The sequence below is a fragment of the Echinops telfairi genome, unplaced genomic scaffold (genome assembly GCF_000313985.2).
Source record: "Echinops telfairi isolate 266 unplaced genomic scaffold, ASM31398v2 ScPeMD7_7469;HRSCAF=8507_1, whole genome shotgun sequence".
In the NCBI taxonomy this organism is placed as follows: domain Eukaryota; kingdom Metazoa; phylum Chordata; class Mammalia; order Afrosoricida; family Tenrecidae; genus Echinops; species Echinops telfairi.
In genome coordinates this window covers 16,665,059-16,686,682 of record NW_022111373.1, presented here as the reverse complement: position 1 = coordinate 16,686,682, position 21,624 = coordinate 16,665,059, and the positions used below count along the sequence as shown (strand labels likewise).

Sequence of the window (21,624 nt, the reverse complement as noted above, 5' to 3'; positions counted from 1 at the left end):
GCATCCACTTGTTGAGTGGATTGGGAGATAAATAGCAATAGAAATATGGGTTGAGTCTGGCCACTGATACCCGTGGACCTGGTTTACAGGAGAAGACAAGTGTGGGTTGACTGGTCTGAAGTTCATGACCTAGCAAGAGGGGGCTAGGCTTGTTGAGAATTTGTGATGGGGCCTTGGTCTAAGGCAAGGCAACCAATGGAAACCCTGCTGAGGCTAAGTGAGGCAGCCCACATTGAGTTCACCAGAACCCAACCAGATAAAGAGATTTTTGAGCTTGTGAACTGATGCATACTACTGCAGATTTTATGGATGGCCTGCCCTTATTTGACTTTGCTTATGGATGTGGACTTCACAAGGTCCAACTGAAATGAAGATTATTCACATCAAGAATATGATTGTCGGCCACTGTCCCAGCTGCCACCCAGACTCCGAGCTCAGCCCAACCCCCTAGCGAAGACATCGCAGTCATGGTCATGCAGAAGATCTTTGCCCGGGAAATCTTGGACTCCAGGGGCAACCCCACTGTTGAGGTGGACCTGTACACAGCCAAGGGCCGCTCCTGAGCAACTGTGCCCAGTGAAGCTTCCACTGGGATCCACGAAGCGCTAGAACTGAGAGATGGAGACAAATCGCGCTACCTGGGGAAAGGAGTCCTGAAAGCTGTAGAACACATCAACAAGACATTAGGCCCTGCTCTGCTGGAAAAGAAATTAAGTGTTGTCGATCAAGAAAAAGTGGACAAATTTATGATTGAGCTGGATGGGACCGAGAATAAGTCCAAGTTTGGGCCAATGCCATCCTGGGCGTGTCACTGGCTGTGTGCAAAGCGGGAGCAGGCGAGAAGGGGGTTCCACTCTACCGCCACATCGCCGACCTGGCTGGGAACCCAGATCTCTGTTCTCCCAGTGCCTTGCTTTCAATGTCATCAATGGGGGTTTCCACGCGGGAAACAAGCTGGCCATGCAGGAGTTCATGATCCTGCCCTTGGGAGCCAGCTCCTTCAAGGAAGCCATGCGCATTGGTGCGGAGGTCTACCATCACCTCAAGGGGGTCATCAAGTCCAAGTATGGGAAGGATGCCATCAATGTGGGCGACGAAGGCGGCATTGCACCCAACATCCTGGAGAAAAATGAGGCCCTGGAGCTGCTGAAGATGGCCACCCAGACAGCTCGCTAACCAGACAAGATTGTGATTGGCATGGATGTGGCAGCCTCCGAGTTCTATCGCAACGGGAAATACGACTTGGACTTCAAGTCACCCTATGACCCCGCACGGCACATTACCGGGGAGAAACTGGGGGAGCTGTACAAGATCTTCATCAGGAACTATCCTGTTGTCTTCATCAAAGACCCCTTTGATCAGGATGACTGGGCCACCTGGACCTCCTTCCTCAAGGGGGTCAACATCCAGATTGTGGGAGATGACTTCACAGTCACCAACCTCAAGAGGATTGCCCAGGCCGTTGAGAAGAAGGCCTGTAACTGCCTGCTGCTGAAGGTCAACCAAATTGGCTCTGTGACGGAGTCCATTCAGGCTTGCAAACTAGCTCAGTCTAATGGCTGGGGGGTGGGGGGGTGGGGTGATGGTGAGCCACCGCTCCGGCAAGACTGAGGACACATTCATCGCTGACCTGGTGGTGGGACTTTGCACTGGACAGATCAAGACTGGTGCCCCCTGCCGCTCAGAGCACCTGGCCAAGTACAACCAGCTCATGAGGATCGAGGAGGCTCTTGGGGACAAGGCTGTCTTTGCTGGATGCAAGTTCCGTAACCTGAAGGCCAAGTGAGAAGCTGGAGACCCAAGGTGCCTCCCGCCCCAGGACAGATGCAGGCCGTGGAGCCTCTCCCCTGAAATAAACACTAATGGCCACACACACACACACAAAGAATATGATTGTCTCCTCAGATCACTGGGTTGATGTAAGTGGGCAGTATAGAAATTGGATACCCAACATTGGTGAGGATAAAGGCATGAAGTGGTTGGCTTACAAACTTTCATAGGTGGGGGAATATATTCATAGAATTATAGGATTAAGGTGTCGGTGTTACTTAACTGCAATTGTTAGGCATAGAATATTTTTGTTTTGTTTACTTATAAAATGTTATGTTTAAATGAGGGTGGCATATTTTTGAATTGTATGCATTTTAGTTTTATCCTATTAGGCACAGATATGATTTTATTATAGTTTGTTTAAAAATTATAATGTATGGCTAGAGAATTGTGTACAGGTGTCAAGTTGGCAAGGGGTGGATTGTGATATGCATGTAGAAGTTGGACACTGGATAAAGGAGACTGAAGAAGAATTGATGCACTTGAATTTTGGTGCTGGTGAAGAATATTACGAACTTTCAGAAGAACAAACACATCTATCTTGAATGAAGTACAGCTAGAATGTTCCTTAGAAGAAAGGATGATGAGACTTTGTTTCATGTACTTTGGACATGTATCAGGAGAGAATGCTTCATCTTTCTTCCACAGATTAGCTGATGATTTCAAATCCCTGACTTTGTGGTTAGCAAATTAATGTGCAGCCCACAGTGGCACCAAACCTTCTTTCTGGAAAGATAATAACCTTTAAAATCCTCTGGGGGGAAGTTCTCTGTTCTATAGGGTTTCTATGATTCAAAATCAACTCAAAGGCAATGGATTTGGTTCAGACAACATTGAAATTTGAAGACCATTAAGTCATTCAAAAGTTATAGCTGTGGTCTAGGGACATTATTATGCTAGCTAGTAGTAGAACTGACTTTCTGCAGAGAGGCCAGTTAGGAAATCATAACAATACTTCCAGTGGGAGGAGTGGAAATGGAAAGGTATGGTTTTCTAGAAAACACAACCATTGATCTGTACATATGAAAGTAAGAGCGAGAGATTTATTCCAAGGAAATAGCTCATTCGGTTGTAAAAGCGGAGAAGTTCAAAGTTGTGGGTCAAATGTCAAGAGAGAGGCTTCTCCTGATTTGCATAGCTGAAGTGTCTGATGAACCTAAGATTAGCAGGTCAGATAGTAGGCTTCTGGCTAAAATGATAAATGAATCCCAAGTTGGCAGATAAGATAGCAGGTTGCTGATGACTCGCAGGATCAAGAGGCAATACAGCAGGCTGCTGGCTCAAGTCTAAAGAGCCGAAGGTCAGATCACAAGTCAGATGCAGTACTCACACCCAGCAAAAAGCAAGCATGATTTTCCACAGCATCCACTTTGGATGGAAGATCTCACCAAAGAGTATTATTTTCATTTTAACCGCCAATCTACCGAAAATCCTGGTTCATCCAGGTTGACACAAAACCTTAATATCACCTGAGTGAATGTGAAATACAGTGAAATTTCGATAGAATGTGTGACTGGTTAGATGCCCTCGAGTGGGTTCCAATCCATACTGATTTATGCACAACAGAACAAAACACTGCCTGGTCCTCTGCCATTCTCACAATTGTTCCTGTGCTGGAGCCCATTGTTGAAACCATAGTGTCACTCCATCTTCTTGAGGGACTTCCTCTTTTTCACTGATGCTCAACTTTACCAAGCATGAGATCCTTCTCCAGGGACTGGTCTCTCCTGAAACATGTCCAAAGTATGTGAGACAATGCTTGCCATCCTTGCCTCTAAGGATAACTCTGGGTATACTTTTTCGAAGACATCTCAGTTTGCCCTTTCAGCAGCCCATGGTACTTTCAATACTCTTCGCCAGCACCACAATTCAAATGCATCAATGCTACTTTGGTAGAACGGAGCGTGGGAGGTAAAACCTCTTCCATTTCCTTCTTCTCTCCAGGCGAGAAGCCAGTGGTTCAGAGTGAAGTGGCATATATCTCCTAAAGAAGGGAGAAAGGAACTGGGCCAAATGTCCTCTTAGCATAAGTTTGGGGATAATTTTGTTTCAAAAGAATAGGGACATTAGGTTGGTAATAAGGGGATATGAGTTTCTCATGGAGAGGGACTTTGAGATATTGGGGTTTGTTTGATTTCAGATCCTTTCCTGTGGAAACATTACACCCTGAGGTCATCTGCATCCCTTGGTTTATAACCATGACACTGCCCTTTAATTCTCCTTTCTTGCAATTAATGGGTAAAAAAAAAAAAAATCACTGATTCAGAATATAAAATCCACGAAAGATGCTTCCAAAGAGTATGTGTAGTCAGTGTATTCAAGGCTGTGAAAAACATAACTCCGCCCCCCTCAAATAACCCCACAGATGCTATTATGGATTGAATAGTGTGCTCCTGAAATATATGTTGTCATGCTAACCCTTATTCATGTGGATGTGATCCTATTTGGAATTAGTCTTGTTTGTTATGTTAATGAGGTCCTTATCACTATTGAGTGATATAAAAAGCACGAAGATACAAAAGCAAACCAACAAAAACAAACAAGGAAAGATGGATGCAGCTACCTGAAGAAGGTCAAGTGTTGATGGTCAAGTATTGGAGGAATAGAGCTGAAAGGAGCAAAGATCTTTCTTAAGAACTGAGATAGAGAGCTGGACAAAGAGAGAGCCCCATTCCCCTAGAGCCAGCGCTCTGAGTTCAGACTCTGAGCCCCTCAACCGTAACAACATAGACTTCTGCTCAAAAAGTCACCCACTTCTGGTATTGCGGCTTCCGTAACACAAAGAAACTAACAGATGGCAAGAAACCTGAAAGATCCTGAGTTATTCTGGGTTTCTGTACAATTTTCAGGACAATTTAATATGGCAGGCTTGTGATTGTTATCTCAGATCCTGTGTGGCCTCTGGAGACCTAGGTTTAAGGAGTGTTCACACCATTCTCTAGTAAGCTCCAAATGCCATGCCTAAACTGTTTGCACAAACATGCTTCATTTAGAATACCTGTTTTGCTCCTCAATGTCCGGAATTTTGTTATGTGTCAGGTAGAAAATGTCTGTGTTACTAGCCCCTGGAAAAAACCTTGGATGACAAGTCTCTAATGAGTTTCCCTGGTAGATAACATTGCACATATTTTAACCATCATATATTTACATGATTAACCTTAGAATAGAATATTTAGGTCTTTCATAGACTCTAATGAGTCTCATGAGGAATTATGGCTGTTCCTGTTGATGACAGTGGAAGAAGAGTCTTGGACTCTTCTGGGGTTTAGATTCTTCTTGACATTACCCTGTGAGACTTGCCCTTTGATGCTGTGCTGTGTATTCTTTTTCTGTAATCGATCACAATGGTGAGTACTACTATATGTCAAGTCCATTGAGTCTTCCTAGTGACTCCTTACACTGGGAAAGGGGTGGTGGTGGTTGTAGGCACTCGACATTAGAAGGAAGAAAATGAAGACCATAGTTCTAGTCAGAAAAAACAGATGATCTAATATTTGAAGGGAGTCAGTCTGTATATCCTTAAAAAAAAATCCTAAGGGAGAAGGATATGAATTGGGATCATCTGTCCAGCTTTCTCATTTTTGAAGCTGTGAGCTGTGCTGTCTACTTCCTTTACACAGGTAAAAGGTGAACACGTGAAGAGAGCAAGTCACAAAAATAAAACCTGAAAGAAGCAATTACTGAGGCTTTCTACCACTCAATGACATTTATTTTTTTTCATGTCTAATTCCAACATAATAAAAGAAGCACATAAGAAATCCTGAATTAAGAAGCAAGAAAGGCTAATGAGGAAATGTGTGTGCTTTACCCATCGTGACCAACCTTCACTTCATCTGCAACCATCATCTTTTCTCTGAACTATGTTCCTGAATTGAGAGGTAGTGACGGCATGCAGCATTTCTTCTTTTTTGTTGCTTCATATTTCCACACCATGCCTGCCCCTCTCCACCTCCCAGTTCCCCACCCACTCCGCCTCAACTAATCCACTTCGAGTGCAATCTATTTTTTCTCTCACAGCTCCACTGACATTTCAATTGGTCTTTGTCCAGTTTTCATACTCCTTCACATCTTTGTTGCATCCACACTAGCTCAATGCCCCCCCTTCTCAAAACCTCTTTTCTCATGATTTTAAAAACGGTGTGTTCACCAGGGTTTTAACAAATCTTTGGTGTCTTTTACCTTGAAACTGCTTTAAAAAAAACCGGAAAAGAATGTTAAGACAATTGTAGAGCAAGACCTCCTGTGTCAGATGTATACAGATGTATCAGAAGTATACATCTGATCATATTCTGGCCTGTCTTTTTTTATTCTCCCCATATCAAGATTATTTGAATTAAGTCTTGGACAACATATTCTTTTGTATATAGCCATTACAGAATACATTTTATAGATATAAATGTATATATTTACAACAAAAATACTATTATACATTAAAAATGAACAGTAATTAATATCAAATATCCAGTTTCTTGATTCTCAGAATTATTTTCTCATAAAAAATACAGCAATAAACCAATCTCACCACCATCGAGTCATTTTGGACTCAATAAAGCAGATATTTGCAAAATTTTGATGTCCATCTAAAGAGACTTTTAATCTACCAGCATCACCGCCCTCACTTTATTTATCTTTCTTTGAAATGTATTTCTTGAAAGTAGAAGGTTATTTATTCTTTGGAGTTTCTCAAGTTTGGATCCCGTTAATTGTATTTCATGTTGTCATCCTCGTAAATTAGAGGAAGGACTTAGAGAGGCTTGATCAAATTCAAGTTCAATGCTTTTTCCGCCCCCCTTTAGGGACAATTTCAAGTCAGGGCTGTGACGCCAACTGCTGCTTCTCGGTCTTGGCCTTGAGAGCAGTTGCTCGCTGAACAACTATCTTCAGACCTCAGCCCTTCTGTCATGTCCTCTTTCTTTTTAATTTCTTAAAAACAACACCAAAAAATCTTTCAATATCTCATAGCCATGGATCTGGGCAGACATTAGCTGTGTCCTGTGGCCGAAGGTCCCCCACAACTGCTTATCTCCTTTGGAGTAGGAATTTCCTTGCAACCTTTAAAGATCACTTTGGAAAAGAATGGTCCCTAAAGTGATAGAGAATCCGGGCAATGAAGAGACATTGGAGAAAGTAGTACATGTAGGGTGTGGAGGGTGCACAATTTTCTAACCCAATTCTGGAAGACACCGTGTGAAAGATCTGCAAATAATTTTGGAAAAACTTTAAATAATGAAGGCAAACAATTTTCTATATACTGTTTAAAACTAAAAAGAGAGATGTGGTAATAATGCTTCCCGACTTTATCTGACCATGAAACTACTCTGCTTTTAATGATACCTATTAATCCCCCCACCCCCACCCCCTACCCCCATGTTCCATGAAACATATTTATGGTCCATTTATGGTCTGAGAAGTAGCTCTGAGTCTGAAGTGACTAGATGGCATTGAGTTTGGTTTTAGCCTTTACCTTATTTGATTGGTCTGTACAGAATAGGTCCTGACTTGATTTTAAAAAGATGATCATGAATTTTCAGCCTTCACAAGAGTGAGCCCATTTCAATGTCATATTTCTGCTAGTTGTCTCTCAATTTATTTTCTCCCCTTTCTCTGCACTAATAGAACACCTGTGTTCTTCATTAGCCATAGACTCCCAACATAAAGATTACATATGAAAATTGGACATTGAATAAGGAAGACTGAAAAAGAATTCATGCATTTGAATTGTCTTGGAGAAGAAGATTGAAAGTATTATGAACTGCTACTAGGACAAACCACTATGTCTTGGAAGAAGTATAGCCAGAGTGCTTCTTGGAGACAAGGATGGGGACACTTTGTCTTACCTACTTTGGACATGGAGAGCTCAGTCCTTGGAGGAGGACATCATGCTTGGTGAAGTGGAGGGGCAGCACCCGGGCAGAAGACCCTCGGGGAGATGGCTTGACACCGTGGCTGCAACAGGGAGCTGAGGCAGAGGAACAATTGTGAGGAGGGTGCAGCACCTGGCAGGGTTTCAGTCTGTTATGCAGAGGGTTGCTATGATGTAGAACTGACTTGATGGTACCCAACAACAACCATAACAACAACATTATTGAGAGTGAAGAAATTATAATCAGCCCTTAGAAATGTGAAGGAATGTCTTATTAACAAGGAAAGTTATGACCTTTTGATAAATTTCTTGAGACAGCGGCAATTCATCCCAGGGTTTGGCTAAGCTTTGTATCCGATGGTTCTTACATGCCTTTCACATGTTCTAATGGGAGATCCTTTCTTCCTCAAGCTTACATGTACTGAATACACTCTGGGCTGTGTTCTTAGACTCTGCGTGTATGAAAATGGATATGCTATGGGCCCTCTTCTGCTGGGATCCATTGTGGTAGATGACACTGGCCACACATAACAAGTCAAAATAGTGCAATAGTGCTTTGCCGTCTCTACTGTGATGCGTTAGGCATGCGTGATCTTATGGGAGGATGATGACATTTCATTCACATTGACCTTGTCATTCAGAATGCAGAATAAGTTCTAAAGGCTCCGTGATCACATCTGCCACTTTTCTTTTTGGAGCACGGTGTTTGGAACACGGTCAATGCTAACACAATTCTTACCTATGCCTGCTTCAGAAACCACAGATTCTAGCCATGGGAATCTGATAAAAATGAAATTATTTCTCACATCTTGCTTTCCTGACATTCCTAGAGAAAAATTATACAGTTACAAACCATGTGCATTGCTAAGGGTAGCTTGATAACATCACGTTTGAAAGGCACAAAATAGCGCTGGGGCCAGAATTTCTTTTGTGACCACCCAAACCAGACACTGTTCTGTAAAACTTTCTTGCATACTTGAAATGGATTCCTCTCATGGAATGATGTGTTTGTATGTGTGCGTGCTTGGGTTTGTGTGGTGTGTCTTATGTTATGTGTGTGTTGTATTGTGTGCATGTGCTGTGTGTTTTATATGCAAGGGGAGCTTTGGATTTATGAAAATGGGAGTGAGAATCTCCTCAGGAAGGAAATCCCTAACAGTGCTCCCGTGATGGGCCAGAAGTAAACTTCATAAATGGTCAGTGGGTCTACTGCCTTAGAAGTCTTTCTCTTCCTTTACAGTCAAGTATGGACCGTGTTCTTCTTCCGTCCTCGAAAGCTGGATCACAGCAAAAGCCTGAACTTGCCGAGAGTCCAGGTGATTCTCATTTCACATACCCAGAGCAACATGCTATGTCAAAACACAGGAACTTAGGGATCAAACTTTTGAGAGAATTGTTAATATTGAAATGGGAGCAAGCAAAAGCAATTCTGATTTCATGCCACCTATAATCAAACTCCTTCTTTGGCTAAAAATGGAACACCTTTAGCTTCTCCCTATCAATAACTCAACAAAACTTTCTGTAGCTTCCAGTATATGGAGTTTTCTTTACACTCAAGTACATACCTATGAAATTCACATATCCTCAAACTAGAGCTAGGTGTATGCAGCTGCTTTCAGGGTGGTCCCAAAGGCTTATAATTCTGAATGAACATGAGTCCTAGTTGATTGTACCGGCAGAGAATGCTATTTGGGTATTTATGTCTGAAGGTGGGATCCAATTGTATTTTAAAGGTGACTTAATTGCAAGGAATAAAACTTATTTCATGCTTCCAGCGGGGGTAGAATAGACAATCTAACCATCGATCTATTTGCTGGCCAAGTTTCCATGGGTGGAATGGCCAATAAGAAATGAAAGTGGTGGCTGGAATGTTAAGTTCACAGAAATATTCATTTAATAATATCATTTTGGGGACAGATATAATTGACCAATCCTTTTGTTTGATCCATTTATATTGCAATTTTCATAAAGCAAAGCACTTTGATCAGTACTATCTTATTGTAGCTGACTTTCATAACACACTTAGAAAGGAAGTAGAGGAGGTAGCACTCTCCTTATGGCAAATGAGAAATCCAGGTTATTGACCCTAAGAGAATTTCCCAAGATCTGACCACGAGGATTTGGAAGGGCTGATTAATCCTCAGGCTCCGGTTTCCAGTGCCTTTTCCACATTACCTCTTGGCTTTCAAATGTGCAACCTGTACAGTTGGTATGAGTGCAGAATTCAAGTGAACCTACAAGCAACAGAATCATCCATCAAAAGGACTGACCCAAATAGACATAGCTATATACCCATGTGGGCAGGGAGCCCAGAATGTGTCTCCTCTCAGGCAGACAGACAGGAATCTCCCTGGAGACTGGCCAGGAGGCCAAAAGTTCTCCCAGAGGGTCAAGAGGGCTGCCAGGAGGAATCTATAATGATTCCATTTTAGGTTTAAAGGGCATTATAATCACAGCAGGAGTCCCTAGTACTATGTATGATACTGACACAAATGCACACATCTCAGCTTCTGTACGAGAGAGATGGTATCTTGCTGGGAAGGGTGAATCTATAGGCAGTTTTCTAGTTTTAACTCTCAGTCAGACAAGCGGACATAAACCAGTCAGGAATGCATGTAGGTGAGAGGTACTTCTAGATCTTTGCTGATTCCACTAGCTGGGTCATCAATCTGGACATGAGTTTTAGTTCATCTATTCTTCCATAACATGTTTAAATTTTCCCTACGACGGATTGTGGCAAAGGCTGCTAATTATTTACCCAACATTCATTCTCCTCTCTTTTCTAAGGCATAGGACCCTGATTTTATAGAGAACAGTGAAGACAATCAAAAGACCATTTTCTATACTCTGTTTTTGTTGTTGTTGTTTTTACCTTGAACAGGCAGCATGGGCATGTTTTGGTCAATAAAAGACCACAGAAGTATTGCATGGAAATTCTTGGAGGGTCTTTTAAGGAAAAAAAATGTTTTATTTCCTTGTGACCTGGAAGGTCGTTATGATGATGTAGGTCTAGACGTTATTTTGTAAGCATGATGCCAAAGGTGACATCCCAGGACTTTAGGACTATAGGACAGGATGACTCTTGAGTCATCAAACACATGGTAGGGTGGCGCTAACAACTCTGATCTCTAGGGCTGTTTTATATGAAAGAAATAAGCTTCTATAAATCACTATGGCTTGAGGTCTTTGATTGTATTACATTGGGACTATATGCTTAAAGATACATGGATGGATATATGGTGATAGAAAGGATTGAAATAATGGCAAAAATGGAGCTTTAAAATATTTTTAAGAGATAAAGGAAGAAGAAATAATTGGAGGTGGTGTGATGATGAAACAAAAAGAGAATAAGCAAGCCATGTAGTTGGGTTGTATTTTAATCTTGATTGTAGTTTTACTCTCTTACTCTTGGCCCTACATGATGCAACTAGTTTCTTAAAGTGACCATTTGCTGTGGTTCTTTGGAGAAACAACTTGACAGATTCCCCTCCTAGTCCCTGAGGTGTTACTTTGGTCCTTGCTTTCTACCCCAGGGGTCTGTAACTTTTGTCCAAATTGATTGACATTTCCTGGACAAGCCTCTCCAGCTTTTTGCTTCTGGGCTGCCCTGTGATTGGTATGTATCTTGTAGGGGTTTATCAACATGCTATGCAAATAAAGTGTGTATAGAATATGCAAATGAAGTACCAAGAGAGAGGATTGGTCAGTTTGTGGCTCTGGTAGGAGGACCATGACTTGAATTTGTCCAGAAAGTTGCTCACATATACAGCTACCACCCGAGAGTTTAGGAGATGGAAAGAAAAAGGAAGCAAAGGAGAAAAGACAAGCATAAGGAGGAAACCGAAAGGGGGAGAGGGAGCAGGGGAGAGGGAGAAAAGGGGAAAGGGAAAGGAGATGGAGAGAGAGACAGCTTTAAAAAAGTGTGAGTAGGTCAAAGACTGTAACACTGAAGACAGTGAGAGGCCTAGATGGGACCCTGAAGCAAAGTGAATTGTGATGGTAGGGAGACTGCAGGAGAAGTCTGTTTTCGGGGAGCCGAGGGAAGCCTGTCTTCAAGAGGCTATGGGAAGCTTGTCTTCAGGGCGCTGGAGCATGGAGAAGGTCCAAGAGAAGAACCAGGTTGCTTGCTGGCTTGCTTGACAAGAGTTGAGAGATCTCCTGCACTGAATGGAGGAATGTTTTCCTCCAGACTGCCTACCCATGTAAGATCCAGAGTTTCACCTTGTTATTTCCCTAATACATGACCTAACTGTAAATACCGAACCACAAGAATGTTAAGGACTAAGGTATGCCTGACCCAAGCCATGGAATGCTCAGTCACCTCATAGGCGTGTGAAAGTTGAATAAGGAAGACTGAGGGGATTGATGCCTTTAATTATGGTGCTGGTGGAGAATACGGAAAGTACCATGTACTGCCATAAGGACAAACAGATCCGTCCTTGAAGAAGGACACCCAGAATAATTCATAGAAGCAAGAGTGGCCAGACTTCATCTCATGCACTTTGGACATCCTTTCAAGAGAGAGCAGTCTCTGAAAAAGGACATTATGCTTGTTAAAGCAGAGGGGCAGGGAAAAAGAGAAAGACCCTTGAGAAGATGTATTGACAGAGTGGCTGCGCCAATCAATTGAGATGAACAATTGTGAGGATGGTGCAGTGTTTTGTTCTACTGTACACAGGGTCCCTGTGAATCAGAACCAATTTGATGGCACCTACCAATAGCAATGTCAGTATAGTTTGTGAAATATGTGAGATGTTACAGTGAATTGTAAAACCAAAACAGGGGAGGGGGGAGTGCTGAGCATGGGGAGATTGTCATGTCACAGATAGAGTGATAAAGCAGCTCAGACAATGTGGAAATTTGGAACATATTTGACCTCAGGAGTTCATCATTTAATACATTGTAGAAGCAATGCCATTTCCTTAATTTAAGGTTATATTCTAATAAACTGATATCAGTTAAGGAGATAAAAAGAAAAACTATTGACCACCTAGTAATCTAAATTGAAAACCTATATCAAAATATAGATAGGCTTCATGGCTCTGTCAAGAAAGTATTGGAGCAACCACAAGGTTTGAGGTTCAATCGCACCATTAATTTCATGGGTTAGAGATGAGGTTATCTGCTCCCACAAAGATTAACAGCCTCAGAGACTGTACGTAGGATCACTGTGATTAGGAATTGATTCAATGGCAGTTGTCTTGTTTTCAACTTTGAGACAAGGGAACAAAATGGCTAACTGAGCACGTGATCTCTGCCAAGGACATGGGACGAAAATGGGCTGAGCAGGTGATTGCAGAGTGGAGTAGAAGTGGAGGACAGAATACGAGGAACGTCACCCCAATTAATTTAGGGCTGTGGCTGATACTAGGAGCTCATAAAAATTTAACTTTGTGAAGTTGTAGCAGTCTTAACTTGGTCTTCTCTCTGCCCTGGGTATGGTTAACAAAGCTCTTACCTGGCCAATTGAGTTTCCAAATCACCCCTCCCCAGATCGTGTGTGTGCGTGTGTGTGTGTGTGTGTGTGTGTGTGTGTGTGTGTGTGTTTTAAGAGGGATATTAGTTTCCTTTACCATATGGGTGTAGAAGCAACCTGGATTTATTCTGAACTGCTTTTTTTTTTTTAAGCAAGATCCATGCGTATGACTCACTTTTATTTCTCTAACCAATGTCTACCCATCTGTTGAATACAGGGAATTTGGACTGAGTTTGTCTCAGGGCCCTGGCTCACCTGTTGCCATAGTAAACAATATAGCCTGGGGTATTCTTTTGTCCACTGATTGCTAAGGATCATGGCACATCATATTTAGTAAAACCAAACCCGTTCCCCCAGAGCAGTAGGTATTTATTACTTAGCCTGCATAGCATTCAATTTTTATTTAAGGAATTACTTTTATCTTCTCACCAACCACAGAGGTCTTAGGCCCGTCTGTTCTTCGTCTCTTCACTTTCTGTTCACAAGAATGGTTATTTGATCCAAACCAACCACTAATACTTTGCTTATTTTGTGTTTTAAAAATTTACAATCAGATGAAGTCATACCTTTTTGGTGGCAGAGCTGGGAAGATGTACACTACTGAAAACCATAGTGTCAGCCTTGAGGAGAGAGATGGCCTCTAGATACCATTGGGAGGAGACATGAGGTTCTGCTGAGTGCTGGCTCCTGTTAACTTGGGCCTTACACCAGTCTTCAGAATCCTTCCTGGTTAGTGCCTAAATTGGGATGTCTGTCAACAATGACTTTCTTTCTTTCTTTCTTTCTTTCTTTCTTTCTTTCTTTCTTTCTTTCTTTCTTTCTTTCTTTCTTTTTCTTTCTAATTTTAATAAATCATTTCATTGGGGGCTCTTACAGCTCTTATAATAATCCATACATCAATTGTATAAAGCACATTTGTATATATGTTGCCATCATCATTTCCAGAACATTTTTTTTTCTATTTGAGCTCTTAATATCAGCTCCACTTTTTTCCCCTCCCTCTCCCATCCTCATGAACCCTAGATACTTTATAAATTATTTTACTTTTCATGATATACTCAGTCTGCTGTCTCCCTTCACACATGTTTTTGTTGTTTGTCTCCCTAGGGGGTAGGGTGGGGGAGGCTGTACATCGATCATTGCAATTGGTTTCCCCTTTCTCCCCCTTCTCCCACCACCTTCTTCCTACCCTCATGGTATCATTACTCACATAATTGGTCCTAAGGGGTTTATCTGTGCTAGATTTTGTGTGTTGAGAGCTCTTATCTGTACCAGTGTACATGCTCTGGTCTAGCCAGATTTGTAAGATAGAACTGGGGTCATGATAGTGGGGCAGGGGGCAGGGAGAAGAACTAGAGAAATGTGTGTTTTGTCAATGCTATACTGGCTGGTTCATCCCTTCCTTGTGACCCTTCTGTGAGGAGATGCCCAATTGTTTACAGATGGCCTTTGGGTCCCCATTCCAATGACCCCTTCATTTGCATCAATATGGCTGTTTGTTTTGCGTCTTCTAATGCCTGATACCTGATCCCATCCACACCTCATGACCACACAGGTTGATATGTTTCTTCCATGTGGGCTTTGTTGTTTCCCTGCTAGATGTCTGCTTGTTTAACTTGAAGCCTTTAAGATGCCAGATCTTTTGATAGCCGGGCACCATCAGCTTTATTCAGCACATTAGCTTATGTACCCATTTTGTCTTCAGCGATTGTGTCGGAAAGGTGAGCATTCTCCTTATATAGAGAATGTCAGGAGTTTAGAAAAAAGTATTCTTGCATTGAGGGAGGACTTGATATAAGCCTATGCTTATATCTCTATAAATATCTTTTGCCTGCTAGTTTGTTTTTATATGTAAATTAATTGCACTTAATTTTATTTGTAAACTAAAGATCCCCAATGGAGGTAATGGGACTCAAAGCAAAGCAAATATTCATGGGTTAAAAATTGGAGAAACATGTGAAGAGGCTTAGCACGAATTCCTGGCCTCCTCCTTATTGGTGAATTCCTGACTTGCTTCTTATTGGTGGCAGAATACTGGAATTACCTTCACTTGGGAGACGAAAATATTAGACAAAGAAGTAGTTGGGCTACTGGAGTTCCCATTGTGTCTGTAAATATTTTGAGCTATTGTTCTCTTTCTCCATGAAGCCCACACACTCTGCATCCCACGTCTAAAACCTTTGTTTCCTCAGAAAGAACACGCATATATGCAATTTCTTACTATACTTTTAATAATCTTCTATATGAGGGTAATCTAGCTTGAGGGAATCCCCAGAAGAACTAGACTAACTTTGGTTGTATTAGTAACTCAACTAATGCAACCAAGATTAGTCTACCTCAACGAATACCATGGAAATCGCCATTAAGCTTTTCCAAAGATAGACTTCAGTATCAGTGGACCTGAAAACTTCACAAGCCGTGGTGCTGTTGGTACATATGTTTGTTTTGGTGAATTCATTATAAATGAAATGAATTGCATCCAGATTAAGATTTACTTTACTGAATTTTCTTTCAAATTCATGATTCTAGGAGAGTTGTTTAAAGGAACATCAAATACTGGTGGGTGGTCAGTGAGAATATATTAATAACTATGTTAATGTCCTGAAATAAATGCTCAGTCTACAAACAGTTATCTATATCTTTAGTGTTACCAGGTTAAAACATGTATTTTGGTTAAAACATGTATTTTAACCTGAATAATAAATGTGATACCTTGAACTTAAAATATTTTTTGATCATGATGAAGCTTAAGCATTATATTTCTCCCTCATTTTTCTCTCTCACATGCTCTCATATCCTCCTGGTTGTAATTTCAGCAACCCTGTATTCCCAACATCAAATGGAGGTTAAGTACCATGTTATTTAAACAAGATGAGGGTATTTGATAATGACTGAGTAAGGAAAGTGGAGGAGGAATAAAATGGGGAGGAACAGTAACTCCCAGTAGCAGGGCAGGAGGAGAAATGTCTCAACAACAAGGCATTCATTGGTCTACTCAGTAAAAACACTGCTGCCGTAACATTATACTTCATCTTCCTAAATTTTTATGTTTCCCATTTTGGAAAACAACTATGTCTAGTATATAATTTCACCCTTTTATTATATTATGACATTTGAGAAAGTAGCCAAGACTGGTTAGCTTTAATTACCCCCATCAAGTTATTTCAGATGTCAGTTTCTACAAGTCATTCACGAATGGGCAGATGGCAGAAACATGTGATTCTAGAAATGGCCAGGCTTGGATAGAGCAAGGGAAAAATTGTTGACTCCCTCTCCAGTGTTTGTGGTGTTGTGAATACATATCTGTATGTTTGCTTTGGTGATCTCACCGTGTGGCTTCAGAAAAACCATCAGCTCATTTGTTTTCTCAGTCGTTAAATAATTTTAAAAACCTGACCCAGCTTAACATTTTACACCAGAGATAATAGAATCATGGACGTTAGAATGCTCTTGAATTGGCCACTTGCTGTTATTTTCTTCCTGGTGCTATCTTGAAGAGGGATTGGAAATTTAGATGCATACTGATTTCATGACCTCGTCGGAATGCACCAGATGGAGAAATGGAGTTTATATGCTGAAAGCCTGCATTCTGCACTGTTCTTGCTTTGGTAATGATTTACTGCACAACTTTGCATGCATTCAGAATTGCACCACATTTGGATGCCTTTGGTACTAGTATAAACCCTTAGCTACGGCCTAAGCGTAGACAAGGATTTGTCTCTATTATGGGCCATGCTGTGGATAAAGAATAAAATAAACATAGATTTAAATGGCCTGAGAACAAATTACTGAAAAATCTAAAAAGCTTAAAATGATACATATCTAAAAGAGTATTTGTGGCAGTTACATAATTTCAAATATAGGTGTGGAGTCTAACCTGTCAGCCTGTCAATCAGGTCACAGCCGGATGGTGCCTCCCTGTGGGCGTGGTCTTCTCATAAGGAGGGTCTTGGGAAGCCCCCCTCTCCCCACACCCTACCTTCGCCTTCTTGATGGCGGACCCTGGTTGCTGCCACCACCACGGACCCACATGTGAGCATTCTACTTGCCAGCTGACAAGGTAACCTGCCACAATGTCATGGACGTTGGCAGAAAAGACTAAACTCCCGGGGCAGAAATAGAGGACCATTTATTCTTCACAATGATGGCAGATCCAGAAGAGTAGCATTTGCCTCAGTTCCCACAATGGCCGTGAAAAAGTGCACATGTAGTGACTTTTGTTCGAGGGGAGGAAGACTGAGGTTAGGGAGCCTGAATCTTTTCTAGTGGGTAGAAAGTCTGCTTGAACTTTGCTGCAGATGGGAAAACAAACAAACAAACAAACAAACAAACAAACTTTATTTTGCAGGACAGTAAATAAACTTACTTAAAAAATGTTTTTTGTGAGACTCTATCTTCCCAGACTCTTTGTTATACAGACATCCTTGAAAATACAGCCTAAGAAAAGACAATCCGTGCATCTGTTTGGAAGATGCATAGAAACATGAGGGAACCAGAGAACTGCATCCAACAAGTGCAGTGTGTAGATATATAAGGGTTTTCTTTTCCTTTCTTTTTTAAAGACTAAGCTAACCTGAATTTAGTTTGGTGCATCACTTTTGAAAATGTAGCCTTGTTAAGAAAAACTAAGTTACTTCTGGTTTATAAACCTTCATTTGTTAAAAATTCTGTTTTCAGTACTGTTTATAACCATTCCACTCAGGTGTAAACATATGGTAGCAAACACTTCTTATAATACTTTTGCTCACCAATTAATTTTATAAACACATCAAGTAAATTCATGTATCTAGTCCTTTCGGTATATGATATTATATTTCTATAGGTATAGAATTGAGTCAAGGACACCAAGTTGACCCAAATCACATGGCTAGTAAGTGACAGAATGGAATTCTGAGCAGTCATTTCCAGAATAGGGCTACCTAACCCCTACGCTTTCCTACCTCTCTAGTTTCTAAGTTCATGGAGCTTTCTGGGTTCCTGTGCTTTATGTATCAGTCATCCAACTTACCCAAAATTTATCCAGCCCTTGTCCTACAGCACAATCTCTGTCTTTCTCAGCTCATCTGCCAAGCGTTTGTGGGACCATCTGCCCACTCCCAACCATTACAGCATTTCTCTGGGGAGTCAGAAATCTCAGCTGTCATTCCTAAACCGGGCTTTTGGATGGGCATCTATCTGGATGAGTTCTACTCTGAACCTCTCCACCAAAATTGCCCTCATCAATTGCTTTTCTATTACTCAGGATCCAAATAAAAACATGACCTGAATCTTAGCCCACCTACTTACTAACTGTCTGATTTTCGGCAACGTGGCCTCTCTGTATCTCAATTTCTGAAACTCTGAAGTACAGATTCTATTCCTCAATGGGTTGGTGTAAAGGTTAAGTAAGCTAATTTATACCTGGCAGGTAAACGTGTTGCATAAAATGTTTGTTAATATATTGTTGCCTTTGAGGAACATGGAAGAAAATAGTTTAAGGGTATTATAGTATGAGAGGGTACCCCTAAAAATGGAATTTTCTCCAAAGCTATATATATATTTATTTATTACAAAACAACCTTATCACCATCAAAGTATTCTCCATTACACTTAATACATTTGTCCCATTCCTGGAGACAGCCTTAAAACTCATCTGTTTGGATTGCTGACAGCGTCTCCCTTGTTTTTATCTGCACCTCTTCTCTGTCTCCAAATCACTGACCTTTCATGTCTCTCTGCATTCACGGAAACAAAAAGAAGTCACACAGACCCAAGACTGGTGAGTAAGGTGTGTGGGGCAAGAGAGACATGGTGCTTTTATGTTTTTTGTTTTGCTATGAACTGGTGTACTGAGGTGGCTGTGTGAGCAGGTGCATTATTGTGGTGGCAAAACCACTCCCTCATTTGCCACAACTCAGGCCTTTCTTGTTGCACACTGTTATGCAATCTTTACAGAACCTCTAAATAGAAAGCTTGATTAACAGTCTGACCTGGTGGAATAAACTCCAAAAGTCAACCTTTTTGTCCGTTAGGAAGTTGACAGATGTCCAGAATGAGGTTTGTCGTCAATCGACATTTCACCTTTTTTGAAATGAGAAAGTCACTCACAAACTTGAATTTTTCCCATAGTGCTGTCCTTATAAGCTGTGCTCAACATCACAACAGTTTCTGCGGCATTTTTCCTGAGCAGGAAACAAAATTTCACAGCTGCATGCTGTTCTTTTAAATCAACGATCGCAAAAAATGAGGTTCAAGCAAAATTGCTTTTTACACAAAACTCACTGTGAGCAGAGGGACACTTCCCAGAGGACGACACTGGGTACACTGCCTCAGATCGAGTTGCTTGATGCTCACCCAGTGGGAAAAATGCATACTATGAAAGCTCCACCCAGTGGAGCCTTTTCTTTTTCTTTTTTGTGTGTGGGGTAGCCCTTTATATTAACAGAAATTTATAAGACATGAAATATATTCTAAGTGGAATGTGGCAGAGTCTATATTGACATGTTTAAGTTTTCCACCATAAAAATTGAGTCTGCACAGTTCAGTTCAATTTAGTTATAGAGAAGTAAAGACATTGTAGTTCTGTATACCTATTCCGATGGATTGTTATAATTGTGAAGTTCTCCTTGTGGGTCGGAGCTTCTCAATTTGGAAAGTGGGATTTTAGAAAACAGTGCTGCTTTCTAATTCTTCCTCTCATATTTTGGTCCATTATTGGTATGACATACTTCCTGAAGGTTTTGATCCTTTTACAGGACATCGTCAGACACCTACCAACATCTACTCTACACTTGCATTACTTTGCAAGGGCTGTCTTTCACCATCAAGCTCTAGTGGGACGGGTAATTCTTATCAGACTGCTAGCCACTCATGCCTTAGAAGAAAGTTGAGGCTTTTCCCTTTGGAAAGGTTTACAGCTTTGGAAACCATAGGGAGAAACTCTGCTCTGGTCTCTATGGTTGCTGTAAATCCAAATTGACTTGATGGCAGTGAGTTTGGTTTTGGGGTTGGATCGACTGATTGAAGTCGTAGTTAATTTCTGTTGGAAAAATAGTAGCTTCTTAGGCTAGCACACATTCTACCCACTGTGTGGTTTAAGGCATAAGGTTTTGTTCGTAGACATTAAAAGTCAAACTTATGCAAGTGAAATAAAGATTTCCTCTGTATTACTTAGTTTTTCCATTGGATGACATAGCTTTTTGGATTTTCTCTACTCTATATTTACAATATAGATATAGTTTCTCCATTTGTTTCTTTATTCTAGTTTTATATAGCTCCCTTTTTAGGCTGTCTATGCCTGTGACAGACCCAGTTGGTATAGCAATACTGGTAGCAAGGAAGAGACAGGAAAGAAAAACTCTCAGATATCCTCTTAAAATATTTTAAATACTTAAAACATCTCAGATTCTTAAGAGCTTTAGCATGCGTTTTAGAAAGCACTGAGCACTGATGATTCTAATAATTAAAAACTGGCCATTGGTTACTGTGTCCGTTTGGGCTCACTAAGAAAACCATGTGATGTCATTGACTCAATTTTCTGTTTTGTTTTATTTTCTTTCTCCTGCAAGCAGGGACAGATACGACTGAATAATGAGGCACTTGCCTTGGGTGCAAAATTAAGAGGGTGGCAAAATGTCAATAATTAAGATATTATATAATATCTTAATGCAATATTAAAAAGATAAGGAGTAATATAAAGTCTACTTGATGCATAAGACGTTAGAATGTTAAACACAGGATAGGAATCATGGTTTTCTTCTTCGCAGGCTTCCTGTGGGCATGATGCCGTCTTTCTCCGTTATCAGGTCCTGGAGACTGTTCTGAGTGTGTGTGGTCGCATGGATAAGAATGAGAAAGTCTAACACTGATCTTTCAACAGATAACATCTTTTTCATTTTAGTGATTTTTTTTTCTGTTACTAGATTATTCTTTGTGATTGCACTTGAAGAGCAAGCTCTTGTTGATCTTTTGCTGGTAATGAGACTGTTTCCATCATTCTCTTTGTTTTCTAGCAGCATTTGTACCTTCTCCTTATTGTGGAACAGACGTAACTTTTTCCCTCTTTCTTCCTGACAATAGGAAAAAGGACCTGGGAATGTTTTCAGGTCAAGCTGGAAACTAAACTAAACTAAATTAAACAAACTATGAATTGCTCTTTGAGATTGAGAGCCAGTGAAGCAGACAATGTACTGGGGACAATAATACTGACCTGACACTGTTTCTTAAAGCCTAAACCAACCTGAGTGTAAACTTAGAGGAAAAGTGGCTTTAAAAACTTGAATTTGTCATCTAAGATGATTGAACTTGATGTCGCGGGCTGCTCGGGCCAGACAATGGCCAGAGTACCAGGCCAGAAAAATGGAGACCAGAAATAGAAAACAAGACCAACCTAATCAATAGGAAATGACATTTCCCCTTCTGTAACTGTGACCGCCAGGACCATGTCAGAGAGCTTCTGGGGGTGAAGTGGGGGGAC

At 41.0% G+C, this 21,624-nt stretch overlaps 1 pseudogene; it reads left to right on the top strand.

The window, feature by feature from the left end:
• Positions 1-457: 457 nt before the first annotated feature.
• Positions 458-1,786, top strand: LOC101645139 (annotated as a pseudogene).
• Positions 1,787-21,624: the final 19,838 nt, after the last annotated feature.